Source organism: Pinus tabuliformis, chromosome 4_2 (genome assembly GCF_031772625.1).
Source record: "Pinus tabuliformis cultivar Carrire ecotype Pingquan chromosome 4_2, CPIR1, whole genome shotgun sequence".
Classification (NCBI taxonomy): domain Eukaryota; kingdom Viridiplantae; phylum Streptophyta; class Pinopsida; order Pinales; family Pinaceae; genus Pinus; species Pinus tabuliformis.
The window spans coordinates 386856806-386873146 of record NC_142304.1 but is presented as its reverse complement, the minus strand read 5'-3'; positions in this window follow the sequence as shown (position 1 = coordinate 386873146).

Below are 16341 nucleotides of genomic sequence, written 5' to 3'. Positions count from 1 at the left end.
TCCTAATCCATTGCCCTACACCCTAGTCTATTGTTGGTTTGCTATGAACAAAAAATGTCTAGATTGAGTTTATTAACACTTGATTTTAATGGATGTTGCTATCCAAGGGCATGCAATGAAACCTTGATGTTGTTTTAGATAACTCTTGACCAATTTAATGTATGCAATCTATATGATAGATCCAATTTTTAAATTTTATGAACACCATCTGAGGAAAGGTATAAGAGATCTATTCCTTTTTTAGAGAAATTTAGAGACTTCACACTCTCTTAATGACCACCCTGTATCACTCAAGTATTTGAAAGACAAATTTGATTTACATCCAATCCAACCGTACCAATGAATTTTGAAACAATAACACTCAAAGGAAAAAATGAAACTTTGTTCTAAACAAAATGTGATGATTCACCAATCTAAGGCGGCAAACAAGCACACATAATTAGATAGCCAAAAAAGTTCATGGTTGTAGAACAATGGGGATAGACATGAAGACAAATTCTCCAATGCTACTACAACGAAGCACACCCAAATCGAAAGATGCAAGATCTCGCTCAAAAACATTTGATTTTCCTAATGTTTCCTTGAGAAAACAAAGAAAAGAGTACTAAGCAGTTGGATCAAGCATTGGGTAACCAAGAACCTATTTTGGATCACATATGAATAAACAATTTACTCAAGCATCCAAATCAAAACATGCAATTCAACCACATTAAGAGAGATCCAAACTAACCAAATATGAGAAGATCTAATGATAATAAGGATCTCTAAGTATGATCCTAGAGGAATGTAGTCCTCCAGAGCTTCTTGAATCCAAAATAGACCTCATTTAGGGATGAAACTACCTAAAACTCACACAAAAAGGGCTCCCACTGGTATCATTGTTCTGTCATGGAAGAAATTGAGCAATTAAGGGGCAAATACCATTCTCTGCAAACTTGCAATGAAGGCAACAATATCACTATGTTAGCAAGGAAGCATAGCAATGAAGGCTCTGAGCAATGTTCTTTTGACCAAAACAAGATCATATCTATAGGATTAAGGGTGGATCTAACTCAAATAAAATATAAATATGATAGAAAACACTAGATAAGAATCGAGGAATAATAAAAACCAATAATTATCAAAGATTTGAGGAGAAATCAAGTATATCTCTCCTTAGTAGAGTCACTAGTTCTATTAGCTATATTTTCCTCCTATAGCTAAGAGTTAGACTCTATAGATCTACCTAAGATCTATACAAATAGAAGGGTGTACAATTCAATAGATTTCCCTAGATCTAAAATTTATTAAGAGTTGATAGATTGAGAGGAGGGAGAAGTAACTTGCATACCTTTACCTCTGAAGTTTGATGTAGATCATGATTGATGTAGTAGCTAAGAATCCTGCTCCAACTCCTAGGGATCTCGTCTCTGTTGATCCCATCTATCTCCTATACACATTAGAAACAAAGAACCCATATCTTCTCTCCTACCAAAGAGCTATTAGAGTTATACACTAGCTCCAAGTTAGATCTTCCAAGTAAATCCAAATCCAATCAAAAGCATTCAAACGATAACAAAATATTGGAGGAAATATACTGAAATCCATACTAAAGAAGGTAGAATGGCTCACAATAGTTAACTTGGATGTAAGCTCTCCTTTCTAGTACCTAGTTTTGGCTCTTCCTTGACTAATAGTTCAAAGTTAGGCTCACTTGGACATGCAAAGAGGTTCATTTGAGAATTTCACTAGCATTTACTTATGATATTTCTCTCTATCTACCTTCCTCCCCTATGAATGGTATCGTTATGTAGGATTTTGAAGGAGATGGGAGGTTGTATTTGGATATTGAAGGCCAAGAGAAGTTAGATGTAGGCATCAATTATTAGACCATTAACAAATCATTACCTCTCAACTCGAATTCAAGGATAATTTTAAGGATGTAATTTTATCTTAAAGTTTTGAAACCTTGGTCAATCCTACTAGTCCTTACGCAAACTATAAAATGTTTGGTGATATTTTTGTAAATGTGTTGAAAATTTTAATTATTTTATATTATCTCTATAAAATATTAGCGATTTTTAAGGTAAAATAAATTTATACTATACAATTTGGGTGAATCATTTTTAGAAAAAATGGAATTGGTGAATCTTTTTTGTTTTGTTTGAAAAAGCATAAAAAATTAGCCCACCTGCGAATATTAGACCCTAAGATTTTCCTTACTTGAATTGATCTCCTTGGAAACAAGATTTTATAGAAAATAGACCCTTCATCGCTATGTTGTAGAGCATCTAGAGCAATGAAGGAAACTTCATCTCTCATTGGTGATTGCAACCAAGTGATGCATCACTTTTATTGCAAGCTAATTGGAGTGATGAAGAATCAAATATTGTCTAATCAGAGTTAGGAGAAGGGTCTTTCAACTTTTCAACTAAGATAAGTTAGGGTAGGGTTTCTCTTGCATCTCTATGGGCTGAAATAGGGTTATAACACATGTGAATAATTTTGATGGTCTACAATATTTTTCTATATATATATGGAATTGGATGTTGAGTATTTATGTACATACAATGATTTGTTGATGCTTTGTAAATAATTGTTGTATATATTTATCACAGAATTAATGATATCAACTTATTTTAGTCAAATACCATGGCTTTGGTGTTATTCTTTTAAGTACGTATTTATTTTCATTTAGATAATATAAGATGCTAAGATATTTTCCATTATTTTGATAATATGAATAATATTTTGTGATCTAATTATTACTTAGAAAAAAATTATATTTCATTAACATCAATTAATTTTTAGTGATTTTATGTTATGCATATTTTATATTGTATTATGCATCATTATGATTGAATAATATTAATAAACAAATGAATTTAATGCATTATTTTATTATTTCGTTAATAACTTTTATTTTTATTAAGTTCAAAAGGAGAAGGAATCTACATTCCCAAGTGATTAGTGTTGATTTTTCCATGGCACTTAAGAATCAATTTTGAGTCTAAGATCACAAATACAAACACACTCATATGCCACAACACAAGCACTTTGCACAATAGAAAAAATATAACAATGAATCAATATCATGCACATCACAATTTTTAACCCAAATCTTGTTTTATTACAAACTTAATACAAGAAATGTAGGGCTTCTGTACCAAGGATCATGGCCCTTACATACAAACTTGATACAAGGCACAACTAGGGCTTGGTGTCAACAACTATGACCGTTGATCTTTCCCCAAACAAAATACACTTGAACTACTTGCTAAAGGTGTGCACTATACTCCTTTTAGTCCACGCACTTTGAACACATCTAGCAGGTACTTTTCCTCTTCTTGTGATGATCACTGCAACTTCTGCTACTTCAGAAAGCTTGCATCTCCAACCACTTCAACTGCCACTACTAATCTTCTAACTGCTTCTAGAATGACTGAACATAGGCTCACACAAATTTCCCACTAGTAGTGACAAGATTGCTACATCATCGCTACTCTAAGGGACTTCCAAGCTACCCAATAACAATTTCCTCTACTACTCAAAAGGATCATGTTCTTAGGGTATTTGTACTCAGTCATCTTATCAATGATTTTCCAACCCAAATCCCTAAACTAGGGCTTCACCAAATCTGCCTCCTAACAGTGCTCCAAGGAATATTTTACATAAGGTCTTCTAGGGTTTCCCTCTTATCTCTGATATGCTGCTCCACATCACAGAACTAGGGCTCCAAATCCTACCCTCACACAATCCAGAACTCTGACTAATCTAGGGCGTCAAACTTAGCCCACACATATGTAATTTTCTTCCTTAAATTACACAAAACTTAGGGCTTGTTACCGACCCACACAAAACCCTCTTTACTCCTCCAAAGAAGACAAAGATAAGGTCTTTAGCTGAGATAAGGTCATGGAGGTTGATCTGGAGACTAGTAGGGTGCGTGTGATCTTTACCAAGGCCATTTGTGACTACCATGGACTTGGTTGTGGTAAATTGTTCTCCCCCTACCATTGGTTGTGGATTATTCTTCTTCTATGAGATGAGATGAGATTCCCTCATATTGAGACATGCGCATCTAGATGAGACACACGGTGCAGTCGAAAATTCCTCCCTAACTGAGAGGGAATGTTGAAATTTGGGGCAACTTTGGGATGAAATTCCCCAGGAGAAATCTAGTTACCCCAAATGAAACCCATCTTTCCCCATAGATAAATTTTATTTTCATAAAGGAAAATTATTATTTGGCTCTTCTCTCTACTATTTAATGTGACAAATTATTTGGGTGAGAAATCATTAAGGCATTTGTTAAATATATTTAAATATTATTTAAATTTGTGTTTTCCCTCCAAAGTTACAATTCAACCTCACAAATTTTTAGGTCAGCCTGCCCCAGTGGTCGTGACCCTTCACATGGAGGAATAACTATATAAAGGGCTAATTTCATCCTCCATTTGGAAAGTAGAAGCTCACATTTTTCTTGAGGTCTATTTGCTCATTCAAGGCAACATATAATCTATATATGTGGCAGATCATATGGTTTTCTATGGAAACTCGTTGGTGGCATCTCTGTGACCTATTTTGGCCTATTACATTGGCATCTTTGTGGCCTATTACAGTGGCATATATGTGTCCTATTGTGGCCTATTATAGTGTCATCTCCGCGACCTATTACAACCTATTATAATGGCATCTATGTGGTGGTATGTTTCCTCTTCTATGGTAAAGTTTGCGGCCTAATGTGGCCTATTCGATGCATGGTTGGTTGGTGAAAATATATGTACAACAAGCGATGTTTTCCTATGTCTTTTGGTGGTAGGGACGAGCCCCCGTAGCATCTATTTGGGAAAGTCGAAGACCAAGTTTGGATGAAAGAAAAGATCAAATTGTAGCTGGGATGAGGGTGAGTATCTCCAAAGGTTAAAACTGAATTTTTAATGGGAAAAAGTGGGAGCTAAGCTAGGCTTTAGGTCTGTTACTTCACTGATGAAACCCTAAACACAAAATATCAGTCTAGGTGATGCACAAGCCAAGGAATATTAAGGACAAAGTGTTACTCCTTTGACAATGAAGTATGGTAACGTCCTTGTTATGTGATACATGACAACATGACAATGATTCTAGTTCAATGAAGTGTCTCAATGGTCCTTGTTCAAAGATGTATGACGGTCCTTATGACAATGACATATATAGCAGTAATGTGACATTTGTAAATGATATTCCTTATGAAAGCGATATTTATGGCAAAGATTTCTATCCTTATAAAAGTGGTATTTGTGTTTATGACTATGATGAATGCTAATGGTACTTGAGCTTATGGCTGTGATGAATGGAAGTAGTATTTGTGACAATGATACTTGGTAGTGAAGTGACATTGGTATGAAAATGATTCATATATATGGCAATATGTCAATGATGTTTGCGCATGATGATAGTGATGTTTGGGTAGTGATTCCTATTTTTGTGACAGTGATTGATATGATCATGGAAGTGACTACTTGAGACAAAGAGATATGCTTCTTGCAGTGATATGGAGGCAACCTTATGAAAGGCCATGTGACTGCCTCATCTGCTGCCATCTTATGAGAATCCTATATGATCTGGGGTTGGACCTATGAGGCCTAATGTGTTTGATGTTGAAAAACATGTCTCTCATTATTATTGTACTTTGTATCTTAGTTGAACATTTGATGAATATCTAATGAAGAAGAATAATTGAGTTTTGGGATTTCCCCCTTAAGGGGTTTTTCCCTAGTCTCTGACCAAAATCCTGGTGTCTGTATTGTGCATGATGTTCTACTACTGCTCCTTACTGTTCCACTACATTGTTTATGTTGTTGTTCTCTTTATATAATTTCTTATGATGACATGGAGTGAATGTAATAAATTGTTGAAAAATTTAAAAATTCAATTATCTACAACTTAGAATAATCTATCCCTAGAATTAATAAAGACTACCTATTGCTCCTTTCTCGAAAAAAATCCCATATAACTAATTTAAAAATAAATAAATTGCAACTATTAGATTAATTTCTTTAATAAATTACTTAGTATATTTCGATCTTTACTTTATACTTTCTAGTTAATTTTCTTTTCCTTCATTATTTTTCATTAAGTGAATTGTTGGCTAAATAGAAGAATAAATTTAGGAATGAGATGGAAAGGAGAATGAAGGGCTTGCATGCTAATGCTTTCCTAGGAAAATATTGCACAATAACATTTTGACTCAAGGGAAGTATTTGACTGTATTCATTCTGAATAAAATTTACATTGTGTTCTATATTTGATTGTTGGTCATCGTCCATACGATGACATATTTAATTTTGATGTAATGAACTTATATGGGTAGATTGTCATTTTTATATGAAATAATGAAAAAATATTTTTTACAATTAATATATGTTGTCTTGTACACAGTAATAAGAATTTTTGAGTTTTCAAATTATTTCCATCTTAGATTAGGACCACTCCAATTGATTTTAATTCATTTAAATAATCATATGATTGAAGGTTTGGAGTTTTCTTAATGGCTATATTGTCATTGTTATAGCTCAAAAAGCCACCTCCTAGGGTCTAAGAGAAGGAAACAACCCTTGCCAAGTAAAAGGGTCAATTTGTGCTTAGTGGATACCTCCAAGAAATTGACTTTTGAGGCTTCAATGATTTTATTCAGTGTAAACTATGAAATAGTAGGCCTATCAACACCTTGGTTATAACTGCAAGTGAGAAACAAAGGGGAAAAAATCACACTCAAATTTTTTTAGCATATGAGTTTTGGATTTAAGTTGAGGAATGATTTAAGGACTACTGTAAATGACAAAAAGACTAGAAAATCCCCATAGAAAGGCAATAGAAAAAGATATAAAAATGCTCTCACTTGGATCTCCCCAGTGGAGTCACCATTTATGTTACGAGAAAATTTGACGTACAATAATAAGCTACTTTTAACCCAATAGACTTTTGCCAAACTCTACCCAGAAGGTGTGTGTATAAAGTGAAGCAATACAAATATAAACATTCCAATCATGCATGCAAGAATTGACAAAGAAGAGTATTGGGAGTTACTGAATCTATTGCAGAATCTCTTTCTCTATTGATGCAACTAGCTTGAAAGAAGACATTCTAGAGATCACGACACTTACTCCTTTCTTGAAATATGTACACAAGAGAAAGAGCAACCTGCTTCTTCCCTGTAATCACAAGATTAGTGCACAAACCAAAATCTAACATGAAACATATTATGAAATTACACAATGGAAATATGGAGAAATTTTCTTCACTTTGCATTAATTTCATTGGAGAATGTACATAGTTGAAGTAGTTGCAACCTTCATCCAAATATATCTCTCACCTAAACTCACTAGCATCAAGGATTTTGAATACAAGTATTATTGTAAGAGAATTTTGACAACATTCTGGCATAAGTTACCTTTTTCTCCTCTTATGCCTTGTTGGGCCTTAGTTTTGGTCTTATTTTTGCTCAAAGAAACTTACTTATCCATCTATTTTCCATCCATTTTCCCTTCATTTATCCCATTTTGATGTATATTTGATATCCATTCAGGTATTTAATTTTAATTTTTCAATTTCTAAAGTTTTTATGAAAATTTGGTTTTTAGTGCAAAATTGGCAGATTCAGAAATTCCCGTAATAGCTCTATGGTTGATATGGTTGCAGGACACTTGGGCACGAATGGAATGCATGGATGAACAGCTTGGGAACTAGGACTAAGCCAGCAATGCTTAGTTCGAACAGAACAAGCTTTATTAGGCCCATTTGGTGCTAGTCAACCATGACTAGTCATTCAGAAATCCCATAGAAATAGGGCAGTTTTGAGATTTTATAGGAATGGTCATCTTTCTTGGGATGGGAGTAATGAATTCGACTTAGATAGGTGGATGAGAGTAGATGGGTTTTTTTGAGTGCATATAGATCAGGTTTTTCATGAGACTTCTTATTTAAAGCCAAAACTTTGATGGATTGTGTATTGATTTATGATATACTTTTATGCTGTGACATCTTTGGATTGAGGAGTTAACTTGAAGACTTGTGTTATTATTATTTTGTTGTTCAATGCTATGGATGTGTGACTGAATTTAAGCTTCTGATATCACCTCTCAAGTGTGCAAGGCAAGGGTGGAGGGCCCCCATTCCAAGCTAAGTACACTTCCTTGTTAACTAGTTTTATTTCCTTGTAATCTGGTTGATTGTAGCATTAGTTTTTCAAAGCTTTATTTCAGATTGATTTATGGTTTATGCATAGTGATTGATTTCATTAGTTAATAGCTTATTCATCACTTTATTGAGTTGGAAAAACGGGTATTCAAGTTGGGCATTCCTTCTGCTAAAATGATGAATCAAAACTAGTTTCTTTTGTTTGCATGCAAGTAGTTTCTCATTGAGATTTTGATATTGAGATGAATGAATTATGATGGAATACCTTATGTGTCTCTTAAGTTAAGAGCTTCTTTCATTAATAATTTATCCATCTTAAGCTTTTGGTTTCAATCTCTGATTCATTAAGTGATAATCGAGGTGAAGGTGGACTTCTTGAGTCAAGAACCATTTCAATGTTTTTCCTCTTTTTAAGCTGATTGAATTAAAGTTATAGAATGTATTACTTTTAGCTTTTGAATAACTTATCTTTCAAGGTTTGATTACATCTGATCTTCACATATAATGAACTTGCCTCAAAGCATAAACAACCCGGATTGATAAGAAATAATTGTGTTAATTTAGGTCCACAAATTAGCTCAACATTTTGGCGCCGTTGCTGGGGAGGCAAATATCGGCATAGTCAATAGAAAGATAAATTTCAAAACAACAAAAAAATGAGTTATGTTAGAGTCGGTCTTGTGGCCCTCCATCAGCGATCAAAGCTCTTTGCATTTGCATAAGTAGGTGTCTCATCAGTGTCAATTTTTGCATTCCATTAGGCATGCCATAACCCTGATGGAGGAGTTGGTGTCTTTGTCCCCCTCTTGGCATTGCTGGATCAAAGTTATTTCATTCCTTAAATCTCTTTCAAGCTTGCCTTGTCTTGTCTTGAGGTCAAATTCCTACGTCTAGGGTTTTGGTCAAGTTTGTTTACAAGGTCATGTCTCTGAAGGTCAATAAGTGCTCAGCAAGCCAGAGGGATGATTTTAATGGTGTTTCTTTCCAAATTTCTATCTTGTACAGCTAATTTTCACCTTGGATTTAAAAACTCTGTTTTTAAAGCCAAGGTCATTTTTCAAAATTTTGTAAAAAATGGTAAAAATTCAAAAGTTTTCAAAGGACAGCATGTAACCCTAGCTCCCTTGCCAAGATCCCTCAGATGCTATCCTTGCAAAAAGTATCAAAGAAAAGCATCAAATTAGTCAATTTTAGGACAAAAGGAAACCAAAAACATCAAGTTTATAAAGTGTCAAAGAAAAACATTATAAAGTGGGTTTGGGCATGAAATTAATTCAAATAAAGGTTATAAAGGCCCAATCTCCCTCCATCGATCCTCATTGTGCATCCAAGTCATTGAGCAAGTGCTTGCAAGAGAGATTGGGAGAAATTTGTGAGCTTGACAGGCGTGCGACCCGTCAGACCAGGCGCGCGACCCGTCAGCAGCCTTCCAGTAGTGTAAATTTATAACGGGCGCGACCCGTCAGAGGCGCGCGACCCGTTGGGTGAGGCGCGCGACCCGTTGGGTGAGGCGCGCGACCCGTTAGCGACCTCCTTACAAAATTGCCTGCAAATTCATCCAAGGAGCCAACAAATCGCTAAATTGCCTGAGCATAGAGATCTACATTTTGCAAGGCAGAAACAGCAGTACATTTTGTCCACTTTGCTCCTTAAATAATGTCAGAAACCGAAACCTATGAGTAGAGTGATGACCAGTCATCAGCTTTAGAGATTGAGATACAGAGGAGGCCTCATAAGGGTGGAAAGGGCGGTCATCATAGGAGAGAGGAGCCCACCTCTTTGACCGATTTGCAGGCTTGTCCACTTGCAGTCACATGTTTCTGCCACGTGTCATGTTATGAGTTTTGCGAGAGGCTATGCTTCTCCGGGTCAATGCACACTTGGAGAGGCTGTTGGCTAAGGCCAACCAAGATAAAAAATTGCTGAGGAACATGAAGAACCATTATTGGGCGCGGATGCACGTGTGCAAGGCAAAGATGAAGGTGCTTCAAAGGCGGTTGACCAAGGCACTAAAACGGAGAAAGAGGCCCGATCCCCTCCACATCTTGGCCGAGGATTCACTGAAGGACCAAGGCACTAAATAGCCTAGCCACAACACAAATCCCAAGAAATTTTGAGAATTTTGAGTAAATTTTGGTTTTTTTCAGGAAATTTACAGGTTTTGTCCGTTAACGGGTCTCACCCCCCGTGCGACCCTTCATCTTGGCAACTCCATTTTGCAAAAACTCAGCATTTCCAGATTTTTCATGCAAAGTTACACATGCTCATCCATGGACAAGAGATTTTGTGAAGTTTTGGGCCTCCAAAAAGTCAAAAAACAAGCAAAAATTGACTTTCTGCCACATTTTTGAGACACAGAAAGCAATCTTGGGAGATTGCAATTTTTGAGGGGCAAATGACCACCAAATTCAGAAATTCCAGTTGGGGTTGGAAAGTAGACTCACAGACCTTTCCAAAAAGCCTACTCTTGCCCCATTTGGACACCTAGAAGTGCCCCAAAAGCGGCCCCAAAGGCGCGTGACCCGTCAGGCAGATTTTCCAAAAATTTTAGTGTACAGCTCAGAAAAACGCAGTTTGACCTTGTTTGACTTTATGGAGTAAATTGTTATCCTCCTTGATGTAATTAATGTGATTTTATGACACTTTTACACTTATGTACCTCTTCTAGAAGATTCATTCATGAAAAAGGTGAAAATTAAATGAATGAATTGGTTTCCTAGCTTATAGAGGCAAGTTGTTTTGACTGCCTAGTTTGTAGTGCTTAGTTTAGAAGTGGTTGAAACAGCTCCTAGGATAGTGAGCTCAACCCATAGAGGTAGGGAAAGAGGTTAGATGATCTATATTATGTATTTTCTTGCTCATTTTCATGGTTGGACTCTTGAGGGAGAAGCTATCATTGTATTATTCACTGTATCTCTGCAATTTTTGGCTAAGGAAGACCAGGGTTTTGCAGTCCTTTTTGGGATTCTTGTGGTTACATGTATTGATGATGTGTTTCTCTATGTACCTATAAATGTGTTATGTGAACCATTTCCTTTCTTTTCCTTCTGCACATTAAACAAATGAAGTGTTAAAGTAAGAATTCATGGCTGTCATGCTCTGCTTTTAAGTTTGTTTAATTTCAATTTTTTCTACTGTCTAAGGAGAATTCAAAGTTATTGTTTGCTCTCCTTAGCTCCTCGCCTGTCATTCCTGATCATCCACCTCAATCAAAGGCATCAATACTGTCTCCTACCTTGCCCCAAAGAACCCCCTGCAGAAACTGTGTCCAATCCCCGCACCCAAAATTACCCTCTCCTCAATTTGCCACCAAAAACCCTAAAAACCCCAAATCAACCTTTTTGATCAGTTTACTAGCCTAAAATCAGTGTTACCCTATTGGTCATCTCATCCATTGAAGATTTTATCGAGATAGACCGGAGAGAGCCCTCTCCTGCCCTGTAGGGCTAGCTACGAGGCTAAGTGGTTTGATGTTGCCTTGAGGTTTACCTTTCTCAGCCTGAGGTGAAATTTCAAGCGCTAACATATTTGGCGACCATACTGGGGAGAACAAATTGTTTGCTCACTGATGTGTTTATTTCATAATCTTAGACGGAGTCTGAAGATATGCCAGGTAGCCTTCGAAAATGCTCTTGCTTTGCATCAGCGCAAGAAGATAAACGCTGCTTCAGTCGACCTCCGTGAGCTTGTGAATGTAACACTTCATTTACATTTCACCCCAGTACATGTATCAAGTTCAGATCTGATTGTTGATAGTGGACAACGATCAGACACTTGAAAGGCTGAAATCATTCATTGGCGACTCCTTTCACTGAAGAATCCAGCGATCAGTGCTTCATGGTGACGTCACTGCAGAGAGATCAGTAGCTGTGAGATGGATCGGATTGCAAGAAGATATGCTCCCTTGAGCCGAGATCACATTCCAGGTTTTCCAAATAAAATTCCAAAGGTAGACTAGTCAAGGAATCTGCCTATATTTAATGATGATGGTAAGAAGGATGTTGCTTTACATCTAGTTAGATTTCATATGCATATTCGCAAATTGAAGGTGGAATTTCCTAAAGATTGCTTGATGAAGATATTCTTGGCCACTCTGGAAGGTAAAGCCCAATCATGGTATGAAAGTTTGCCGCCTGCTTGTATTTACTGTTTAAAGGATTTTCATGCTATGTTCATTGAACGATATAAGGACTCTTATCCATCATTAAATTTAGTTCAAGACTGTTGCCAGCATGCATATAGTTTTATTGAAAGCCTTGAGAAGTTTTATGAAGATGATAATTTCTTGGATGCTGAGATCATGGAGGCTCTGTATGAGAATCCATTTCCGCAACATGAAGAGAACCTAGTGGATTCCCATCAAGATGATCAGGATATTTTGCAGCAGAATCAAGATCAACAGGTTGAAGATGGTCATATGGCTATAATTGATGAAAGAGAAGAGCTTGTTTCAGATCTGCCCACAGAAGACAACAGCATGCAAGTAAGTCCAGTGCTGATTGTAGATTGTGATAATGTCCAGTCAGTTACTCCAGGTTCTGTTGAAATCATTTGGAATACAGAAGACACAGTAATTGATACTGTTAGTCCATCATTAGAACACAGCCTTCATGAAGAAGCAATCCAGTCAGTTCATGAACAACAAGGTGAGATCTTTGTGCAAGTAAGTGATGAATCTCCTTTTAATAACTCAGTAATAAATGATAGTTTGAGTGCCCTATCATATGAAGATAATTATTGTTTAAGCAGAAGAAAACAAAAGGCATTGTCTCCTTTGTCTGAAGAGGAGATAGATCAACTTTTGAAAGGTCATGCTACAACCCAAGCTAAAGCAAATCGGCAGTGTGCACATGGTCACGAAAGTGTTGGTGAAACTTCTTCCTCTCTTGAAAATGATGACAGTCTTGTAATTAGTTTTATAGATCAGCAAACAGATAATATTTTCTTTCATGAAGATGATGAAGTTGTCATGTTTGATGATCTTGAGGATTGTTTTCTGTTTAAGAATGACCTAGACCATGAAATTGAGGAATATAAGCTTGAGAGAGACAATATGTCAAAATTTCTCATAGTCAAGGAATTTATAGCCAACACTCATATGGCAGAAACTTATACTTCTATGTGCCTTCCTATCAATCAGCAACCCACTGTTCTTTCAGATCAGAATGAAGCGAGTACTTATATTTTTGCAGTTGGATCTCCAAACAAGGTAGTGCTTCAGGATTATCAAGATCCCTTTGGCATTCTTCTGCAAGCATTAGAAAAGATAAATGTTGCCTGGTTCATTATCATAAGCTTTGGTTTCAGTGATTGTGTTGAGTTGCCTACAAGTTTAGTATTCTGCTTGCTCGACGAGAGTGAAAGCAGAAATATGGTATGCAGCCATCTGCTTGATTGGTTGCACTGGCATTTTGATATAGTTTGATGTATATTGTCTTGTAAGAAACACAGGTGGATGTCATCATGATTTCAAATCTTGATGGAATGTTGCCTTTCAATAAGCTTTGTAAGTTCTTGTTTTAGTTAAGTCAGTCATGAGTCATTTGTGAGTCAGTTTTCAGTCATGTAAGTTTCATAATTGAGTCGGTTTGTGTCAAAGTTAGTTCAAATTTCAGTCAATCGTCAAAGTCAATAAAGTTGTCCAAATTTGGGTCACAGGTGTAAATAATGACTCCATTGCCCAATGATGATAAATCACTGGTCTGCTCTCCCAGAGGTCTAAGGTTCTTGGTACCTCCAAGGAGCTACCATCCCCATTGGAGCTAATGTTAGAGTCGGTCTTGTGGCCCTCCATCAGCGCTCAAAGCTCTTTGCATTTGCATAAGTAGGTGTCTCATCAGTGTCAATTTTTGCATTCCATTAAGCATGCCATAACCCTGATGGAGGAGCTGGTGTCTTTGTCCCCCTCTTGGTATTGCTGGATCAAAGTTATTTCAGTCCTTAAATCTCTTTCAAGCTTGCCTTGTCTTGTCTTGAGGTCAAATTCCTAGGTCTAGGGTTTTGGTCAAGTTTGTTTACAAGGTCATGTCTCTGAAGGTCAATAAGTGCTCAGCAAGCCAGAGGGATGATTTTAATGGTGTTTCTTCCCAAATTTCTATCTTGTACAGCTAATTTTCACCTTGGATTTAAAAACTCTGTTTTTAAAGCCAAGGTCATTTTTCAAAATTTTGTAAAAAATGGTAAAATTTCAAAATTTTTCAAAGGACAGCATGTAACCCTAGCTCCCTTGCCAAGATCCCTCAGATGCTAGCCCTACAAAAAGTATCAAAGAAAAGCATCAAATTAGTCAATTTCAGGACAAAAGGAAACCAAAGACATCAAGTCTATAAAGTGTCAAAGAAAAACATTATAAAGTGGGTTTGGGCATGAAATTAATTCAAATAAAGGTTATAAAGGCCCAATCTCCCTACATCGACCCTCATTGTGCATCCAAGTCATTGAGCAAGTGCTTGCAAGAGAGATTGGGAGAAATTTGTGAGCTTGACAGGCGCGCGACCCGTCAGACCAGGGACGTGACCCGTCAGAGGCGCGCGACCCGTCAGCAGCCTTCCAGCAGTGTAAATTTATAACGGGCGCGACCCATCAGAGGCGCGTGACCCGTTGGGTGAGGCGTGCGACCCGTCAGCGACCTCCTTACAAAATTTCCTGCAAATTCATCCAAGGAACCAACAAATCGCTAAATTGCCTGAGCATATAGATCAGAATTTTGCAAGGCAGAAACAACAGTACATTTTGTCCACTTTGCTCCTTAAACAATGTCAGAAACCGAAACCTATGAGCAGAGTGATGACCAGTCATCAGCTTCTGAGATTGAGATACAGAGGAGGCCTCATAAGGGTGGAAAGGGCGGTCATCATAGGAGAGAGGAGCCCACCTCTTTGACCGATTTGCAGGCTTGTCCACTTACAGTCACATGTTTCCGCCACGTGTCATGTTATGAGTTTTGCGAGAGGCTATGCTTCTCCGGGTCAATGCACACTTGGAGAGGTTGTTGGCTAAGGCCAACCAAGATAAAAAATTGTTGAGGAACATGAAGAACCATTATTGGGCGCGGATGCACGTGTGCAAGGCAAAGATGAAGGTGCTTCAAAGGCGGTTGACCAAGGCACCAAAACGGAGAAAGAGGCCCGATCCCCTCCACATCTTGGCCGAGGCTTCACTGAAGGACCAAGGCACTAAATAGCCTAGCCACAACACAAATCCCAAGAAATTTTGATCATTTTGAGTAAATTTTGGTTTTTTGAGGCAATTTACAGGTTTTGTCCATTAACGGGTCTCAGCCCCCGCGCGACCCTTCATCTTGGCAACTCCATTTTGCAAAAACTCAGCATTTCCAGATTTTTCATGCAAAGTTACACATGCTCATCCATGGAAAAGAGATTTTGTGAAGTTTTGGGCCTCCAAAAAGTCAGAAAACAAGCAAAAATTGACTTTCTGCCACATTTTTGAGACACAGAAAGCAGTCTTGGGAGATTGCAATTTTGGAGGAGAAAATGACCACCAAATTCAGAAATTCCAGTTGGGTTGGAAATTCGACTCACAGACCTTTCCAACAAGCCTACTCTTGCCCCATTTGGACACCTGGAAGTGCCCCAAAAGCGGCCCCAAAGGCGCGCGACCCGTCAGGCAAATTTTCCAAAAATTTCAGTGTACATCTTAGAAAAACGCAGTTTGACCTTGTTTGACTTTATGGAGTAAATTGTTATCCTCCTTGATGTAATTAATGTGATTTTATGACACTTTTACACTTATGTACCTCTTCTAGAAGATTCATTCATGAAAAAGGTGAAAATTAAATGAATGAATTGGTTTCCTAGCTTATAGAGGCAAGTTGTTTTGACTGCCTAGTTTGTAGTGCTTAGTTTAGAAGTGGTTGAAACAGCTCCTAGAATAGTGAGCTCGACCCATAGAGGCAGGGAAAGAGTTTAGATGATCTATATTATGTATTTTCTTTCTCATTTTCATGGTTGGACTCTTGAGGGAGAAGCTATCATTGTATTATTCATTGTATCTCTGCAAATTTTGGCTAAGGAAGACCAGGGTTTTGCAATCCTTTTTGGGATTCTTGTGGTTACATGTATTGATGGTGTGTTTCTCTATGTACCTGTAAATGTGTTATGTGAACCATTTCCTTTCTTTTCCTTCTGCACATTAAACAAATGAAGTGTTAAAGTAAGAATTCAT